Source organism: Schistocerca gregaria, chromosome 8, assembly GCF_023897955.1.
Source record: "Schistocerca gregaria isolate iqSchGreg1 chromosome 8, iqSchGreg1.2, whole genome shotgun sequence".
NCBI lineage: Eukaryota > Metazoa > Arthropoda > Insecta > Orthoptera > Acrididae > Schistocerca > Schistocerca gregaria.
Window position 1 is genome coordinate 75,289,574 of NC_064927.1, and position 21,068 is coordinate 75,310,641.

General features: G+C 43.5%; 1 protein-coding gene across 1 annotated transcript in view; it reads right to left on the reverse strand.

The window, feature by feature from the left end:
* LOC126285028 (coagulation factor X-like) overlaps positions 1-21,068 on the reverse strand; it is a 724,967-nt gene that overhangs the window by 677,205 nt on the left and 26,694 nt on the right. The window lies entirely within an intron of this gene.

Consider the following 21,068-nt stretch of genomic DNA (forward strand, 5'->3'; position numbering starts at 1 on the left):
ACGGGGGGAGCTGCGCGAACTGTGGTAAGCCGCCTTAGACCACGCGGTTGCAACACTGGTTTTCTTTCGATATCGAATAATAAAGCGATGGAAAGACGAAATTTTCTCTTTATACACTTGTGTCATTTTCTGAGATATTTTGGTTTTGGTTCGCATTCTGTGGACATCTGCACCCCAAAGTCTGTTAAGTCAAACTGTAGCGCCAGCTTGCGAGAGTGTATTTGAATCATTTTTATGTTAATTCTAATGCCATTTCGAAGGTATCCTTGCATCTACTTCAACACATCTACTAGATTTGGCCATTTTGCATTGATTCCTCTATCTGCACATTTACTCTTCCTCATTTTTTCAGTTCTTCTTTACTAGCCAGTCAAACGAGAATTTTTTTCTTCTGTTAATGGAAGGCCGCAATGGCACTCAGTTGCCCTGTTTCAACGTTCTTCTGCATATGCTATTACTTTCAATCTATAGCCCGCGTCATATAAATACCTTATACTTTTTTCCATTACGAAACTAGCTACTAACAAAAACATTGTACTGTTACCGATAACGCAAATCACTTTCAATTAAAGTTCACTGACACCGTAGACTGCAATGACTCATCACAGGCTAGACAGTTTTGTAGATTTGTGATGGCGGGGCTGGAGGGAGACAGTGTTAGCAAGCTCGTGAATCCCCGCAACTCATTTTTGTCGCATGGGTACACTGCTGCTGCCGCCGGTGGAATCCTATGTTGCTAGACAGAGATAGCTTTCTTTTAAGACTCACAGGAATTTTAATTGAAACACTGTACATTTTTATATTAATTTCGAGTATAAGACTCGTCTGAAATCTGGAGGAAATTTTTCGAAGAAAAAAGTGCGTCTTATAGTCCTTAAAATACAGTAAGGGGATTCCAAAACATTGTGGTGTTTAGCCACTGCCCTAGCGTTCAGATACTTCCTTAACTTGTTGTTGCTGATGTCTGACACAGCTTTCCACGCTAGACTATGCCACGCAACCCTCTCCACCTCTGCATACTTACCGCATCCTACGTGTATCTAATCCTGCTTAGTGCACTCATCTCTTGGTCCTCCTCTACAGTCCCTCCACCACACCCACCCCGTCTCTCTCTCTCTCTCTCTCTCTCTCTCTCTCTCTCTCTCTCTCACACACACACACACACACACACACACACACACACACACACACACACAGGCGCACGCACACACACACACCTCCTGCAATTACCAAACTACAATTCCAAGATCCCTAACTCGATTTACATCTACATTACACCTACATACATGCTCCGCAAGCCACCACACGGTGCATGGGAGAGGGTACTTTGTACTGTAACTAGTCATTCTCCTTCCTGCTTTACTCGCAAATGGAGCGAGGGAAAAACAACGACTGTCCATTTGCTTGATACGACCCCTAATTTCTCTTACCTTGTCTTTGCGGTTTTCACATGAAATGTAAGTTGACGGCAATAGAATCCGCACTCACCAGTAAACGCAGGTTCTCTAATTGTTTTCAATACCGTTTCGCGAAAAGAGCGTCGTCGTCCCTCCAGGAATTCCCATTTCAGTGATACTGGCGTGCTGCTCGAGCCTACTGGTAACAAATCTAGTAGGACATTCTAAACTGCTTCGATCTCTGCCTATAACTCGACCTGGTGGGGATGCCAACACTCAAGCAGGGCTCAAGAATGGGTCTCACTGTACCTGAACTGCTTTATAAAGGAGCTACATTTTCCTAGAATTCTCCCAGTAAAACGAAGTCGACCATTCGCGTTTCCTACTGCCGAACTTACGTGCCCGTTCCATTTCATATCCCTTTATAACATGGTTACCTCACAATGTCAGCAGAAAAGCGATCGCTCAATTGGAATATTGTCATGTTCTTGTTATAAGTTTATTTGTGCAGATCTCAGTAAATACCAATATAGACAAATAGTTTCGGCAAGTTAAATTGCCATCTTCGGGTCTGAAAAAGTATTAGAAAAGGATTGTTACAGTCTGATAATGGTTAATCCTTATAAATAAGAAACACAATACGTGGAAGGGCAAACGGTCTATATAAGTAGAGTGTGTCTTAGAATTTCTTATTTATACCGAATAACGATTATTAGACTGTAGCATTTTTTCTAATACCTTTTCAGACCTGGAGATGGCAACGTAACTTGCCGAAACTAGTATTTATATTTCTTGTAAACCGGGCTTCTCTCGCAGAAGTTTACGTTGTTCACTTTATAACGTTACGCCTAGATATTTCGTCGACGTGACTGTATCAAGCAGAACGCCACTATAGACTTTTCTTGTCGACCAGTGCATTTTTTAGTAAAGTTGTGCTATAAATTGCTTTTCTCCTCAGTTTGATTCTGTTGTGGCTCTGCCCTCTTGTAATGTTTTGTGGCTCCTGAATGGATGAGGTGACGGTGCTATGATAGGTGGGTGGCCGGTTTCATCTCACTACAACACAAAATGCAGAGGTGCTTAAAATACACTTTATTACGGAACCAGTTGAGTACTTAAATTCATTGATGTCCAATCTGAAGTTCTGTGGTTAACAGCAATCAAGTAATATGTACTAATTCTTTAATGTTGTCCGTGTTCACATCACAACTACGAGGGTAAGTCGATTATTATGTAGTTATATTTTTGTTTATTTTGATAGTATTGTCGTTTTACGTTGATGACGCATGCTCTGTTTATTTGTTGTTATTTCTTTGCAATTTTCAAGCTGCTAGGTGAGTTTCGTTATCGCTGCCGTGCTGTTAATCATGGCTGCTCCGCTGTATATTTGCACAAAAGAAGAGCAACGTTCAGTGATCTGTTTCTTGTGGTCGGAATGCGTATCATGTGTCGAAATTCATCGAAGACTTTCGGTACAGTACGGGAACAGTGTTTTGTCACAACGAAGTGTCTAGAATGGACTGAAAAATTCCTAAATGGTCGCACAAGTGTTACGCACGATGAAGGAGCCGGACGAACGTTTACCGCCACAAATGAAGAAACCATTGAGCGTTCACGTGAAATGATTCTCTTAGACAAACGATTAACTATTGACGAAGTGGCACATCGTCTGCAAATTAGTCACGTTTCTGCCTACGAAATCATCCACAACTTACTTGGGTTTCATAAAGTTTGTGAAAGATGGGTCCCGAAACAACTCAAACAGTTGCATGAAGAACGCGCTTGGACATCTGCAAAAAATTTTTGGATCGCTATGGTAACGAAGGTGACAACTTCTTAGACAGGTTTATTACTGATGACGAAACATGGATCCACCATTACGAGTCGGAGAGTAAACGGCAGAGTATGGAATGGAAACATCCAAATTCGCCGTGCAAGAAAAAGTTCAAGACTCAACCGTCCGCACGAAAACTGATGCTTACGGTTTTGTTTTATTTGGGGGGGGGGGGGGGAGGGAGGGGGCGCACAAGGTCCAGTACTGGAACAATATGGTGAAAGGGGCACAACAGTAAACGGTGTACGTTACAGTGAGATGGTTACTGCCAGACTAAAGCCTGCAATTCGAAGCAAACGCCGACTATTGGTGTCAGAAGGTGTTGTGTTGTTGCCCGTCCGCATACTGCTGCTCACACTGCTGAAACGCTCCACAAACTCGAAGTAGTGGATAATCCTCCATGTAGTCCAGGTCTTCCCCTTCTAACTATCACTTGTTTGGTCCATTCAAACAGGCATTAAGGGGCCGTCGATTTGCCTCGGACAAAGGAGTGAAAGAAGCGGTGCGTTGCTGGCTCGGAGCTCAACAGAGAACCTTCTTTTATGAGGGCATCAGGAAGCTTGCACAACGATGGACCAAGTGCGTTGCAACGCAAAGAGACTGTGTCGAAAAATGATGTTATTGTATATTTCCTATTCTATTACAATAAAATTTTATAGCTACTTTGCGGATAATAATTGATTTACCCTCGTATATACAATGATTAAAGTTCTCTCACGGCTAGGTAAGGTGCGAGGCGAGGAGTATCACTGTGGAAGACTAGAGCACAATGCGACGTACTGAGGTGCAATGCCAACTGAGTCCCCAAGCGAGGTACTGAGGCACTGAGACAGACAGCTCGATCGGCGGTGGCAGGATATATGCACGCTGCCCAGAGGGCGTTACCAGCGCCTAGCCAGGGGGCGTGTCTGTCTTCTCTTGACATAGGCGCGCATAGTTGATGATTCCCAGTGCCGACCGCTGTACTGGCGAAGGCGTAGGCCAGCACAGATTCAGTAATTCTTGGTCAGTTACCCGATCTACGCACCTAAACCTAAGCATTCTCCTGTAGCATCACATTTCGAAACGTTCCAATCTCTTTTTGTCTGAATATTTTTTTGTCCACGTTACAAATACCATCTTGCGGGGACTGGAGCAAATGAGACATTCTTCCTGTCATAAATTTCTTGTCTGTTCCGATTCACTAAGTGCCCTTCACTCTTTGCAACGTTTGTATCCAGCAGATAAAATAGTCCAGACCATCCAGGATGCCCTCCTCCAACTACATCGACAGGGGAAGGTGCTGGCTATCTACTGGGTTCCGGGGCATGTCGGCAATGCTGGGAATGAAAGGGTAGATCTCGCAGCCAAGGAGGCGTGTCTCGATCCACAAGTATCTCAGCGTGCTATACCTCTGCACGCAGTCACCTCGCGTCGGTGGGAGGATGAGTGGCTGGAAGTGACTGACAATAGGCTCCGTATAGTCAAGCCCACAACGCGTGTGTAGTGTACCTCCTTTCAGCCCCGTCGACGGGACGAGGTTCTCCTCACTCGGCTTCGGATAGGCTACAGCCCTATGACGCGTGGCTTCCTGCTCCGGCGGGAGGACCCTCCAATGTGTGGTGCTTGTGGCGTCCAGGTCACTGTGCGCCACGTTTTATTGGACTGCGTTTTATTTTCTGACCAGCGGGCCGCGGCTGACTTGCCAGCGGACCTGCCATCTCTTTTCGCCAACACTCGGAAGATTATGGTTACAGTTTTAAAGTTCTGCGCCATGCCAAATATTTTTACAAAGATTTTAGGGAGAGGATCTTAATTTTCTCACTGTGTGACAAGCTCGCCCATATTTTATGTAAGTGGCCAGCCAATGGCAATTTACTGTAGCATTCTTGTTGCTACGTTTTCCCTTTCCTTACGTTCTACTTTCTTATGTTGCATTTTCCTTTTTTCCTGCTTTCTTTGCGTGTATGTATCAGTTTTATTAGGTCTGTCCACATTCGTTCCTTTTAATGTGTGTCAGGGCGCTGATGACCTCGACGTTGAGCGCCCATAATCCCCAACACACACACACCTTCACAAATATTTTAGTTTGCAGCTTAAGAAGAATAAAACATATTTACCGATAATTTGTACGTTGACAATGATGACATTTGAACCGCCTCACATTTGTTCCACGAGAGAAAAGGAGTGAGTTAATACTTTTGAACATTACATTGAAGTTTTGTACTGCTCAGCAGCGATTTTTATAGTTGATTTATCTGACGACGGAGTATTTGAAAAACTACGTATAGTGGTAATCCCTCGTATAATTTCGTGGTATTATGGGTTGTCGTGACAGATTTAAACGACAAACATGGTCTCTGAAACTAATATCTAAATTCACATCGACACCACAGAGCTATCGTCCATCAGGAATATGAAGCAGCCATACTTCAAACTGATAACCAAGACACGCTCGTAGGGCTTATACTTACAGGCAAGCCATTGGCACAATGAACTGCTGACAGGCAGAACACCGGGAATGTTCAGTAGACACAAATTTAACGTCGAGTATGCCCCAAGATGGCGTAATGTTCTCACTATACACGAACTCATTATCAAACATAGGCACAAAGAAGACGGACATTGTTCCACCAGGTTGTATTTCAAATCACTTTACTGTGCACTATCGGTTTAGGGCACGTCCCGTTGTCTAGAGTTTGAAAGAGCATAACACACTATACTCAAATAAAAGGGCACAACAACAAAAACCACACAACTATATTGGATGCAGTACAGGAAATTAGTATGTGTGTATAATGTCACACCCAACACAGGAGTATAATTTTTGACGATGTAGGTCTCTTGTTTGATTATCGTATAGTGTTACATTCCTAGATGCACTTGATGATGATGCTGCTGTTTGTTTTGGGGGCACTCAACTGCGAGATTATCAGCGCCCTTACAAATTCCCAACCTTTGCTCAGTCCAATCTCGCCACTTCCATGAATAATGATGATGAAATTATGAGAAAAATACAAACACCAGTCATCTCAAGTCAGGTGAAAATCCCTGACCCCGCCGGGAATCGAACCCGCGACCCCGTGCTCGCGAGACCACAAGCTGCGGACTAGATGCACTTGAGAACGGACCGTGCCCAAAACCGGCAGTGCAGGGTAAAGTGATCTGAAATAGAGCGTGTTGGAACAATGTCCTTCTTCAGATTTACTGAGGCTGTCGTGCCCAACCCAGAAGAAAATGGTCGTAAATACTATCAAATTGTTCGCTGACTATGTTGCACACTGCAGGATACATTCACTGGACGACAGTAAAACTTGAAGAAAATTTCTATATGCTGTAATCGATGGCAGCCTTCTTAAAATGTGGATAAATACAAGAGAGTTCACATACGAGGGCCAATAATTAAAGAGATAAAGTAGTCTGGAGAAAAAGCTTTATTTTTAAAAAACAATACTTTTTATACTTTTCAACATAATCCCCTTGAATGTTTACGCACTTGTTCCAACAGCCTACAAGCTTATTTATTCCGGCTGCAAAGAACTCCTTATCTTGATGTTTGAACCAATTCCCCACAAACTTTTTCACGGCCTCGTTGTCCTGGAACCTCTTCCCACGTAATGCCTCCTTCAGTGCGCCAAACATATGGAAATCACTAGGGCTAAATCAGGACTGTAAGGACGATAACGCAGTAACTTCCAGCCCATACTGTCGATGGTTTCACGGGTTAGTTGAGCAGTACGAGGACATGCGTTGTCTTGCTGGAGAATCACACCTCTCCTCTGAGATCCACGACGTCTCTCTCTCATGCTTGGCTTCACCTTGTTTAAAAGCAAATCCGAGTAGTACTGGCTGTTCATTGTACGCTGCTCTTCGAGATAATCACAAAAACTGGACCTTCAGCGTCCCAAAACTCCGGGCAACATGACTTTTCCTGCTGAAGCTTGGGTTTTGAATTTTTTCTTGACAGGTGAGTTGGAATGCTTCGACTCCATGCTTTGTCTTTTTAATTCTGGTTCATGATAGTGAGCCCAAGTTTTACCACAAGTTAAAATTTGTTGAGAAAGCACTCACCCTCTTTCATAACATTCCTTTAGCTCTGTGCACATTCTCAATCTTGTTTCCTTGTGTAGCCGCATCAACTCTTTTGGGACTCATCTTGCATATATTCTGCAGTACTTCAGCTTGTTACAGCTAATGTTATGAACTGTACCTGTACTAGCTTCAACCTTATCTACTATCATTTCCACAGTCACACGGCGGTCGGCACGAATGGTGCCATCAGTTCGACTTTCAAGAGAGGGAGTTGAAAGTGCAACTGGTCGGCCAGAACGGTCTTCATCAGTCACTGAGTCGCGACCAATTTTGAACTGCTCTTCCCACTTCTAAAAATTTGCCCGTTTCATACAACCTTCACCATAAACCTTAGACATTCTACAGTATATATTCACTGGTTTCTCGCCTTCAGCAACTAAAAAACAAATAACAGAACGTTCGTCAACTAATGTGGACGTTTCAAGCAGACTCGCCATCTTGAAATGTATATTTGAGATTATAAACAAAACAATGTTGATACATCAGCTGATCTGGGCTCATCCCAGTGATGCCAACTTAAAGCCATAAAAGTACCAAACTTTCCCCACAAACAGCTTTTTCCCCAGACCAATTTGTTTCTTTAATCATTGAATGACCCGCGTACAAAAAGCAAGAACCTAATAGTTCCCGATTGCAAGATTAGTGGCGAACATCGTTTAAATACTAAAGTGCAACTTCAAATAGCGCTGTCAAATGGTAGAAACACACAAAATCCGTAATAGCGACGGCGCATGGAAGGCTTTGATCTGCTGAATGGGACCAGGTAAAGTGCTGTGCGTCTGCAAAGGGAACCCCATATGAGACGGTAGTGCGACCGATTACAGAGCAATGTTAGGGTGTATCAAGTCGTTATCAAATAGTTGCGACAGCAGAGATGGACACCCATGCAGAGTTGTGACAGTCCTTCAAAGTGTAACAGAAACGTTCGGTGAACTATGGAACAAAGACGACTCTTCGGTGGCGAAAACCTGTTTTCTAAATTTGGAGAAGCGACATTCGAGGAAGAACGTGCGGCAATTCTGCTGGCACCATGCTACATCCCGCTTAAGGATTATGAGCGCAAAAGCTGTGCCGGGCCTGTATAACACCACACACGCAAAGGGGAAGAAAAATAGAAAGTCACTTTCCTCTCAGCCAATTAGCGAATAGAATAAGATATAAAATTGACTTGTTTATAAAATAACTTCCTTCGCTGCCAGGTAGGATATTCTTTTACTTATCTCTTTCACGATGTGTTTCAGGAAAGTGAGTTTTTCGTGTACATTGTAAAAAGACTAGATTGATATTCTTTTTCCAGATTGAAGAGATCGATGCCGTTATCTGTATTTATGAATACAGTTTTTGTGCAGTTCGCGGTTTTCCATTGCGTTTATCCTTTATTAATATTTGTTTACCCTTTTTGATAATTATGAGAAGAATTGGCTCCATTTTTATAGAATAATATGTGCATCAAAAGTTAGCCACCTTGATACCTTTCTAAGTATCAGTTTAAATAAAAATAAATGAAATCACACATTTTGTAAAGTACCTTCTAATACAAAGAGAACATGTATTTACATCTAAATATTCAAATATGTATCTTTGATGTAACGTTATCTTTGAAATTGTGATCGCGCCAAAATGCCATACCTGTAACTAATTTTGTTATCTGTCGTAGATGAGGTTGGTTTTCTGTGCTTCAACCATCGGACAGAGTTATAATAGTCAAAAGTTTTTGAAAATGAGAATTATTTTTCTGGCTACTCTGTTTTTGAAGTAATTATTGTTATATGAATGCGTGGCACCTGTTCTTTCGGACACGTCCATCTTCTTCAGTGCGGATGCACAAATACGTCCGATCTCCAGTGGCAATCTCAGGGTAGCTACCATGGAGTCAATGGACCAGGACTGCGAACAGTTGGCGCTCGTGGAGTGCGGATCGGCCGTGAGGTGTGACGAGATAGTCCGCTCAGTAGTGGTTAACGCGCCTACCTAGTAAGCAGGACATCCCGGGTTCGAATCTAGGTCGGCACACATTTTCACTCGTCGCCGCTGATTCCGCATAATGTCCCGCTGGAGCTGATAGCAGTGATCCCCTTCAATTTATATATATTAATGTAACTGCGTGCAAGTCAACGCAATAAATAGCCAAGATAAAAATGAAAAAATGTGACTCAGGCATGATTAATTAAAAAATACAGACTGTCATATTAAAAAGCAGGGATTCGTCATTTCAGCCTGTGGACTACAGCAGACATCCAAAAGATGAGTAGAGATTGATTCTATATATAACTTTCACTGTGATGTTGCCTCATGGACATTCTGATGACAATTAGTAGTTCTTCCAACTAGAATCCCATACGAGCAAACCGAGAGTTCCTGCGGTTAGTCATACTTCAGGTAATTGGGCTATGTACGGCTCTGTTTAAAAATAATAGCTTGATAATGTCGTAGATTGGAGCCGAACACATCTGTTTTCCTGCGCAGCAGCAGATAACCTGTAGCTGTGGTCCTGCAGTCAAATAGTCTCTTCACTGGCTACAATTTCGAATTAATAAAATATTAAATACAAGATACGTTAATAATTAATAAGAGAGTTCTATCTAACGTGAGTAATTGAGGTAGACGGCATCAGAATATACTGTTGAATAATTTTTATTCAAGAAACTTAATTTCAAATAAACAGAAAGTTACCCTATGACAACCAGTATAATACAAGCAGACTTAGATGCAGTAAAGTTGTGTAGAGAGCGTTACGAGAATGATAGCAAAATCCTCAAACTAAACAATCATCACACACACGCGAAAAACGAAGCCCTTTTCGTGATCCCAGTACACGAACTATTTGCCAGCTCAAAACAATACATGAGTTCTGTATGGTGAGTGTGGTGTACATAGTTCCGCGTAGTCAGCCCGTACACAACTTTCCCAATAGAGCGCGTCCCACTAAGCACAATAGCGCAGGCTCAGCGCTCGTTTGTCTCCGCACTACGAGATAGCGCATCCATAGAGACGGACCAAATTCTGCTTCCACCGATCCGCGTATTAATATGTAACGTAGCCAATGAGATTGCTGCTAACGTAAAACCTTTTCCCCTGGCGGATCACACTCGCGCACTGATACCCGAAAGGGCGAGCTATTATAACGAGTGTACAGACCTCCGATTAGTCAGTCTGCATTTGTCTGCACCAGTCTGTACCCGTCTGCATTAGTTTGTACCCGTCTATAGTCAAGTTTCAGTCTGCGCCTAATAAGATTATCATATTCCTGTACGTAGCCATGAAGATAAATGTATAGACACTTTGTCAAGTATCAGAGATATGTGATAATAAGATTAACAGACCCAGACCAATGGAACTTCAGATCGTCAATTGTAAATAGCATCCAGAATCAAGTTAAGTAAGGCTTATTATTTTTATTATTTTAATAAATATGTGTGAAAATTAATCAAGTTCTTTTTAAAGTTGGTCACCGTCAATCTGCTACTCTAAGCGTGCAAGTGCCATTTCTATCGTCTGACCTAACGGCAGAAGATAAACACGCCACGATAAGACCACGAGACATATTGCTGACACTCGCCTACTTCGTTAGAGCGACAAGTCAAATAATCTGAGGGTGTGTGTACCGAAGGTCTTACAGTACGCACAGCAGACTGGGGAAAATGTGAAATGGATCATTTAAATTATAACTTCCTCTGCTGCCAAATCTACAGCTGTTAAGGCATGCGATCATTTAGGTGACGTACCTACGACCATTGCCCCACACAAAACTTTGAACACGCTCCAGCGAATCCTCTTCCGCGAAGATCTTACACTCCAACTAGATGAGGAACTCTGGACTAATCTCCAGTAGCGAGATGTGCATATTATCATATGTATACAACAAGGGCCCGAGCGCAGTTGTATGGATACGGGTGCCTTTATTTTACCTTTTGAAGGGAATGTCCTCCGGGAGAAGGTTAAGGTCACGGTGTACAGGTGTGATGTAAAACCGTATACCCCACCGCCTCTAAGATGCTTCAGACGTATACACTCCAACTAGATGAGGAACTCTGGACTAATCTCCAGTAGCGAGATTGCATATTATCATATGTATACAACAAGGGCCCGAGCGCAGTTGTATGGATACGGGTGCCTTTATTTTACCTTTTGAAGGGAATGTCCTCCGGGAGAAGGTTAAGGTCACGGTGTACAGGTGTGATGTAAAACCGTATACCCCACCGCCTCTAAGATGCTTCAGACGTATACACTTTGGGTATATGTCATCTCACTGTAAGACGGCAACTGTGGACGATCACTCTACGAAGCTAGACCGTGTGTTTCAAGTGCACAGAATATCATCGTCCAAGTTCACCACTTTGCCCAATTTTCCAGAAAGAAAGGAAGATCTAGGAATACAAATCTATTAGCCGTCTGTTGTACACTGAAGCACAAAAGAAATATGAACGCATATCCTTTAGATATGACCATCAATTACGCTAACATCATGAGGATCACCTCCCTCCCCAACCCCAACCACTTCCCGCAACCGGACGGAGAAGCTTTTTGCTTCTTTGGCGTCTCACGGCTCTCCTCGGCAACAATGGCAGGAAGGGGCGTGGCTCTTACTTTTTGACACTCCATTCTCAAAAAGGAAAGAATCCTACTTCGAGAAGCCGGACTAAGACAAAAGATGCGTGATTTTATCCGACATGGTCTACAATTTGTATATCGAACTCGATATTAGCATTAAAAAAATCCCAGTACACCAATTTTCGTCAAAATATTCGTATTTCCTGCAGACTTTGCTCGCCATGCTGAATTTTTCAGAACTAGTATCATATTCGCTGCCAGCAACGCAGAGACATTGTCGTGTCGAGCCGACTTAGAAATTAAGATCGACAAGTGATCACTGAGTCTCAGGTAACGGACACTTGAAATTAACAATAACCTTTCACGCTGAACAGATGTAGCTTTACGGGACCATATGACAGCTTATGCGGTTCATGTGAATTCCAGTCGTTGGTGTGACTAGCAGCACGCGGAATAACTTACAGCTGGCCGTACGATACTATCGGATTCGTACTGAATTACCATGAACGCTGTGGCGTAGCGCCGACCGGTGTGGCCGAGCGGTTCTAGGCGCTGCAGTCTGGAACCGCGCGACCACTACGGTGGCAGGTTCGAATCCTGCCTCGGGCATGGATGTGTGTGATGTCCTTAGGTTAGTTAGGTATAAGTAGTTCTAAGTTCTAGGGGACTGATGACCACAGCAGTTGAGTCCCATAGTGCTCAGAGCCATTTGAACCATTTTTTTGTGGCGTGGCAAAGGCGTGCAGAAAGTGCGGTCCGTACGGGGTATCAGCTCCATGGAGGTGACAAAACCTGCTAGGCTCCGCAGCACGAGTCTGCAGCAGTCTCATCGGAGTCGTTGGTGTTATTGCTTCACGTTGCCGTTCCATTACTGGGAGTCTGGCCCGCTGCGACTGTTGGCGTTCTATTATCGCGCATGGGCTGACACGAGCGAGCACCGCTGTCAGATCTACTGTTTCCGCAGGATATTTGCTGCTTTTTTTAAAAATCTGCCCTACAGCACAAAACCAAATAAAAGGGCAAATCTCCTGTTCTTTTCACATTCGTGTCTGTTCCTTCGAAGTAATTTTTATTTTAGCGAATGTTGATACACGAATTAACTCTTTATTTCTTGAGATACTAATAAAGTTTTGGACATCATTTTTGTGAATGTCGTACTTAGGAGACGTTTCTCTTACCAGCTCCGACTGGGAGTCATTCTGCTGTAAGTTCACTCCTCACATGAATATTATTCAAAATTTCTGTTTATCTGCTTATAATATGTGGCAGGGCAAAGACAATCCACCCTATCTTTGACTGCGAGAAGTTAACAAATCATTATTGTAAGCTCGAAATATATTGTCTGTTATGTCCGTATAATGTTGTCAAAATAAGTCTGGAGTACCTCTTCCGTCATTTGTTCCAAGAAAGTAAAGCTGTTCACGTGGTACCTGTATTTTCGTGGCTAAAATTATGCAAAAAGCGAAGGTAACAACGACTGATATGCTTGCAAAGCTAGAGTGGCAGACCATTATATAGAGTAATGGCGATGGTAAGATGTCTCTCTTTGTATCAACTCTCTTGAGTTACTGGAGTGGTACGAGCGAAGAATTTGAAACCGTAAATAACGTAATCGCTTATCGCGGTGCACACTGGTAACAGCTGCTGGCTTACTGAGTTTCAGTGTCGAAGTTAAGAGGCTTCAGTTCGCTGTTAGTTGTGCATGGTGTATTTCAAGCCGTACATTTAGTGCGCAAAGATTTGAAATTGTTTTGGCGAAAGTTTGACTAGGAAATGAGTGCATCCGGGACTCGGAAGATAGTGAAATACTTCAAAACTGCAGAATACCGCGGTAAAGTGAAATTACATTCAGTGTTGCCTACAGCTTAGTAACAAATAGTTCAAATGGCTCTGAGCACTTCTGATATCATCAGTCCCCTAGAACATAGAACTATTTAAACCTAACTAACCTAAGGATATCACACACATCCATGCCCGAGGCAGGACTCGAACCTGCGACCGTAGCGGTCGTGCGGTTCCAGACTGTAGCCCTTAGAATCGCTCGGTCACTACAGCCGGCGCTTACCAACAAGAGCGATAATTTTACATATTGTGAGATATGTGAAGGTGAAATAAATATGTATTCGCGAGGGAAAATTACTCTCGATAGACGTGTAGAAACGCAGAAGCGTGTACAATGGGCTACAAGATAGGGCAGAAAACTTTAACTTCATTTACATTCCAAGACTTAAATACGAGCAACGAAGTTAAGAAAGCGGAAATAAGGGTTTGCGCATTTATAGCTCAACAACGCGTATCTTTCAACACATTATGGTACATTTTCCTGCATCACTGAAGCCAATGTGTTCTGATTCAGAAATTGTCAAAAAAGTTACATGTAGTAGAGCGAACGCCATTGCTATTGTGGAAAATATTACAGTCGGTGGAAGTAAAGACACGTTATGTAATTTGCTTTGCCAAAATAAGTTTTCAGTGACGGTTGATTAAACAATTGATCTCAGCGGTATCAAAATTCGAACGTTGCCACTAGAGTGGACCTACGACAGCTGAGGACTTTTTGATCTCACTCCAGTAACTGAGATCACTGCTTTTAATCTTTACAGCAGCCTGACTGAATGCTTTAGCTTCAGCAGTACACCATGTAAAGAAACATAATGTACTACAGAACACTGTAAATATCGCACTAATATTATGCCATTTCCCTTCGAATGCAAGCCAGAAGCCGCATTAAAATTACGCTATTTCTTTTCGAAAGCGTGCTGGAATGCCCATGAATGTTTTGTGGCGCTCTCTCCACGATACGTGGAATCCAACTGTGCTACGATTGTCTCGGAGAAGGGACGCAGCTGCTGTGTTTTCGAATGCCTGTGATCTGGTGTGGCGTTATCCCTACGGGCACTAGGAGTGCCACGTTGCTCACAGCAACAGTTCAGTATTTCTTTTTCCTTTGAAACTGCTTGCAGCATGTTTTACGAGTGTAGAGTACAAGTAATTTTTTAGGAGCCACTATTGCAGCGGCGTTGTGGCCGAGATGCATAGTCGTAGCGCATGGACCAGTAATTTGTCTACTTCTTTTCACTTTGTTCTATTTCTCACAATGCTAAACTATTACAGGGTGTATACGTGGACAAGGAAAAAAAATTCCCGGATTTCCCGTTTAAAAACACACTTTCTCCAGGGTAAAAATACACCTTTTCCGTGTTAATTGACTCTTCCTCGGCACTGTAAAACACATCAATTCTTTGAATGCTTATGTTATTATTTACCGACGTTTGAAAGACCTTTGATGTGCAGCAACATGTACGCTGCATATTTCCGTATTACGAAGGTAAAAATTTTAATTCCACCAAACACCGCATGTCACTTACCGAAGCATTGAAGTCGAGCTTGCGATGCGCTTTTGTAAGCCAGTCATTGCTCACTGTCACGTGATCTCACCAGCTGATGACAGCACAGACACGTGATGCAGTAAGCCAATAGCAAGATCACACTTAAGTAGCGCGAACACACAAATAAGAAAACTTAATGGTTTAAATTAATATACATAGCATTCACATACACTCCTGGAAATGGAAAAAATAACACATTGACACCGGTGTGAGACCCACCATACTTGCTCCGGACACTGCGAGAGGGCTGTACAAGCAATGATCACACGCACAGCACAGCGGACACACCAGGAACCGCGGTGTTGGCCGTCGAATGGCGCTAGCTGCGCAGCATTTGTGCACCGCCGCCGTCAGTGTCAGCCAGTTTGCCGTGGCATACGGAGCTCCATCGCAGTCTTTAACACTGGTAGCATGCCGCGACAGCGTGGACGTGAACCGTATGTGCAGTTGACGGACTTTGAGCGAGGGCGTATAGTGGGCATGCGGGAGGCCGGGTGGACGTACCGCCGAATTGCTCAACACGTGGGGCGTGAGGTCTCCACAGTACATCGATGTTGTCGCCAGTGGTCGGTGGAAGGTGCACGTGCCCGTCGACCTGGGACCGGACCGCAGCGACGCACGGATGCACGCCAAGACCGTAGGATCCTACGCAGTGCCGTAGGGGACCGCACCGCCACTTCCCGGTAAATTAGGGACACTGTTGCTCCTGGGGTATCGGCGAGGACCATTCGCAACCGTCTCCATGAAGCTGGGCTACGGTCCCGCACACCGTTAGGCCGTCTTCCGCTCACGCCCCAACATCGTGCAGCCCGCCTCCAGTGGCGTCGTGACAGGCGTGAATGGAGGGACGAATGGAGACGTGTCGTCTTCAGCGATGAGAGTCGCTTCTGCCTTGGTGCCAATGATGGTCGTATGCGTGTTTGGCGCCGTGCAGGTGAGCGCCACAATCAGGACTGCATACGACCGAGGCACACAGGGCCAACACCCGGCATCATGGTGTGGGGAGCGATCTCCTACACTGGCCGTACACCTCTGGTGATCGTCGAGGGGACACTGAATAGTGCACGGTACATCCAAACCGTCATCGAACCCATCGTTCTACCATTCCTAGACCGGCAAGGGAACTTGCTGTTCCAACAGGACAATGCACCTCCGCATGTATCCCGTGCCACCCAACGTGCTCTAGAAGGTGTAAGTCAACTACCCTGGCCAGCAAGATCTCCCGATCTGTCCCCCATTGAGCATGTTTGGGACTGGATGAAGCGTCGTCTCACGCGGTCTGCACGTCCAGCACGAACGCTGGTCCAACTGAGGCGCCAGGTGGAAATGGCATGGCAAGCCGTTCCACAGGACTACATCCAGCATCTCTACCATCGTCTCCATGGGAGAATAGCAGCCTGCATTGCTGCGAAAGGTGGATATACACTGTACTAGTGCCGACATTGTGCATGCTCTGTTGCCTGTGTCTATGTGCCTGTGGTTCTGTCAGTGTGATCATGTGATGTATCTGACCCCAGGAATATGTCAATAAAGTTTCCCCTTCCTGGGACAATTAATTCACGGTGTTCTTATTTCAATTTCCAGGAGTGTATAATATTGGTCTCTAAGAGTAATAAGCTGGAAGAGAAGCTAAGCTTCCCCATATAATGTTGATCTTTTTTGCGCGTGTTACACCTTAAGACACACATAAATGTGCCAGTACAATTTTTAATAACGACGTAATTGTTTGATCTTCTGGGCTCGAAATTCTTCACAATGGTCGTCCTCAAAGAGCTGATTTTTAAATGAGAGTCAAACGTTTTGTGATTTAAGTAATTCATTCTCGCACATAGTTCATCTTGCGTAAAAGGAAATTTGGTTTGAATGTGACGCTTTTCAAACCACCATTCCCAATATTTTCCTGCGACCTATTAGAAATAGGTTCGTTTCAGCAGTTGAAAGAGAGCGCCAGATAATAGGCGTCACCGCGCTTACGCAGCTACGATGGCGCAGGAAGCCCATATGTTCGTACATGTAAAACATTAAAACATCTTACCTTATGTCATAAAAGAAACAAGACATCAGAGGATACTTCTAGAGCATCGGAATTTCGTGAACCATGCTAAAATGCATAATTCGACTTAAATGCACATTCATATATTCAGATTCGTATGCAAATTTTCTTGGTGTACCAGTACTCCGAAGAAATTCTGGTCGTATGTAAAGTACACAAGCGGCAAGACGCAGTCAATACCTTCGCTGCGCAGTGCCGATGGTTCTGTTATCGACGACTGTGCCGCTAAAGCGGAGTTATTGAACGCAGTTTTCCGAAATTCCTTCACCAGGGAAGACGAATGGAATATTCCAGAATTTGAAACACGAACATCTGCTAGCATGAGTTTCTTAGAAGTAGATACCTTAGGGGTTGCGAAGGAACTCAAATCGCTTGATACGGGCAAGTCTTCAGGTCCAGATTGTATACCGATTAGGTTCCTTTCAGATTACGCTGATACCATAGCTCCCTACTTAGCACTCATATACAACCGCTCGCTCACCGATAGATCTGTACCTACAGATTGGAAAATAGCGCAGGTCGCACCAGTGTTCAAGAAGGGTAGTAGAAGTAATCCATTTAACTACAGACCTATATCATTGACGTCGGTTTGCAGTAAGGTTTTGGAGCATATACTGTATTCAAACATTATGAATCACCTCGAAGGGAACGATCTATTGACACGTAATCAGCATGGCTTCAGAAAACATCGCTCTTGTGCAACGCAGCTAGCTCTTTATTCGCACGAAGTAATGGCCGCTACCGACAGGGGATCTCAAGTTGATACCGTATTTCTAGATTTCCGGAAAGCTTTTGACACCGTTCCTCATAAGCGACTTCTAATCAAGCTGCGGAGCTATGGGGTATCGTCTCAGTTGTGCGACTGGATTCGTGATTTCCTGTCAGGAAGGTCGCAGTTCGTAGTAATAGACGGCAAATCATCGAGTAAAACTGAAGTGATATCAGGTGTTCCCCAGGGAAGCGTCCTGGGACCTCTACTGTTCCTGATCTATATAAATGACCTGGGTGACAATCTGAGCAGTTCTCTTAGACTGTTCGCAGATGATGCTGTAATTTACCGTCTAGTAAGGTCATCCGAAGACCAGTATCAGTTGCAAAGCGATTAAGAAAAGATTGCTGTATGGTGTGTCAGGTGGCAGTTGACGCTAAATAACGAAAAGTGTGAGATGATCCACATAAGTTCCAAAAGAAATCCGTTGGAATTCGATTACTCGATAAATAGTACAATTCTCAAGGCTGTCAATTCAACTAAGTACCTGGGTGTTAAAATTACGAACAACTTCAGTTGGAAGGACCACAGAGATAATATTGTCGGGAAGGCGAGCCAAAGGTTGTGTTTCATTGGCAGGACATTTAGAAGATGCAACAAGTCCACTAAAGAGACAGCTTACACTACACTCGTTCGTCCTCTGTTAGAATATTGCTGCGCAGTGTGGGATCCTTACCAGGTGGGATTGACGGAGGACATCAAAAGGGTGCAAAAATGGGCAGCTCGTTTTGTATTATCACGTTATAGGGGAGAGAGTGTGGCAGATATGATACACGAGTGGGGATGGAAGTCGTTAAAGCATAGACGTTTTTCGTCGCGGCGAGACCTTTTTACGAAATTTCAGTCACCAACTTTCTCTTCCGAATGCGAAAATATTTTGTTGAGCCCAACCTACATAGGTAGGAATGATCATCAAAATAAAATAAGAGAAATCAGAGCTCGAACAGAAAGGTTTAGGTGTTCGTTTTTCCCGCTCGCTGTTCGGGAGTGGAATAGTAGAGAGATAGTATGATTGTGGTTCGATGAACCCTCTGCCAAGCACTTAAATGTGAATTGCAGAGTAGTCATGTAGATGTAGATGTACTGTATTATCTCATGTTTGGTTCTTTATTATGGCATAATTCCATACGTGCACTTGAAATGCAGCGAACAGTTGAAACTAGCCAATAGTTTGAAATTAAACACTTCGTTTCAAATAAAACAGAAAATTTTAATGAAAGCCAAATCTCTTTACCAAACCGACAAAAATAACTTCATTGTTCTACAAGGCGATTAATGCTTTACTGTCAGGGAGGTGGGAATAAAATCTAAAACTAATAACATATTTTAGCCTTCCGTAATTATGCGAACGTATTTTAATTCATTTGATAACTCCTGGCCGCAAAAATCCGTTTGGAATCATTCAACGTGAGAGCAATAAACTAAGAGCAAACAACAAAATCACTGAACGTAAACCCAGGTCACGTGGAGACGATCCATCACCCCACCACAACTCAGACTGCTCTTGACATCAGCGCCAGATTTACTGTATTTCCGAACCGGGGCAATATTAAGTAGTGGCGCCCAGCCCTACTTCTGTAAGCAGAAGCGAAAGAAGGTACTACTCATACGCGACTCAACTGCGAATGCTCAAGAGCCCAGCCGCCACTGCTCGAACGAATGTAATTTAAACAATTGTCACGTCACGGTCATCGGAGGCAATTTGTTTTAGGAAGCATTGCATAGCCATTGACACACTTTGCTGTTGGCAGACGGTTGTATGAGCACTGTGTTTTGTTGTTCTATACGGCGCATTTCCTTAGCAACTTAAGTTTTATTTTCGTTATTTTTTCTCTCGTTCATGTTTTGTTGATGCAGTATTATGCTGCAATAGCAGGATACAGTAATATCCTTTGTTAGATGATTGGTTCTTACCAGTCAAAATCACAAAAATTTAGCTAAAAACTAAAACAACGAAAAATTCCTGGATTTCTAAGAAATTCCCGGGTTTTTCCCGGATGAAAAATTCCCGGCTTTTCCCGGATCTCCCGGTTGTCCCGGGTAGTATACACCCTGTATTAGTGTATTTAATATGTTAGGTTGTGTTGTTGTGGTCTTCAGTCCTGAGACTGGTTTGATACAGCTCTCCATGCTACTCTATCCTGTGCAAGCTTCTTCATCTCCCAGTACCTAATGCAACCTACATCCTTCTGAATCTGCTTAGTGTATTCATCTCTTGGTCTCCCTCTACGATTCTTATCCTCGACGCTGCCCTCCAATACTAAATTGCTGATCCCTTGATGCCTCAGAACATGTCCTACCAACCGATCCCTTCTTCTAGTCAAGTTGTGCCACGAACTCCTCGTCTCCCCAATTCTATTCAGTACCTCTTCATTAGTAATGTGATCTACCCATCTAATCTTCAGCATTCTTCTGTAGCACCACATTTCCAAAGCTTCTATTCTCTTCTCGTCCAAACTATTTATCGTCCATGTTTCATTTCCATACATGGCTACAGTCCATACAAATACTTTCAGTAACGAATTCCTGACACTTAAATCTATACTCGATGTTAACAAATCTCTCTTCTTCAGAAACGCTTCCCTTGCCATTGCCAGTCTACATTTTATATCCTCTCTACTTCGACCATCATCAGTTATTTTGCTAACAAAATAGCAAAACTCCTTTACTACTTTAATTGTCTCATTTCCTAATCTAATTCCCTCAGCATCACCCGACTTAATTAGACTACATTCCATTATCCTCGTTTTGCTTTTGTTGATGTTCATCGTATCCCCTCCTTTCAAGACACTGTCCATTCCATTCAACTCCTCTTCCAAGTCCTTTGCTGTCTCTGACAGAATTACAATGTCATCGGCGAACTTCAAAGTTTTTATTTCTTCTCCATGGCTCTTAATACCTACTCCGAATTGTTCTTTCCTTCACTGCTTGCTCAATATACAGATTGAATAACATTGGGGAGAGGCTACAACCCTGTCTCACTCCCTTCCTAACCACTGCTTCC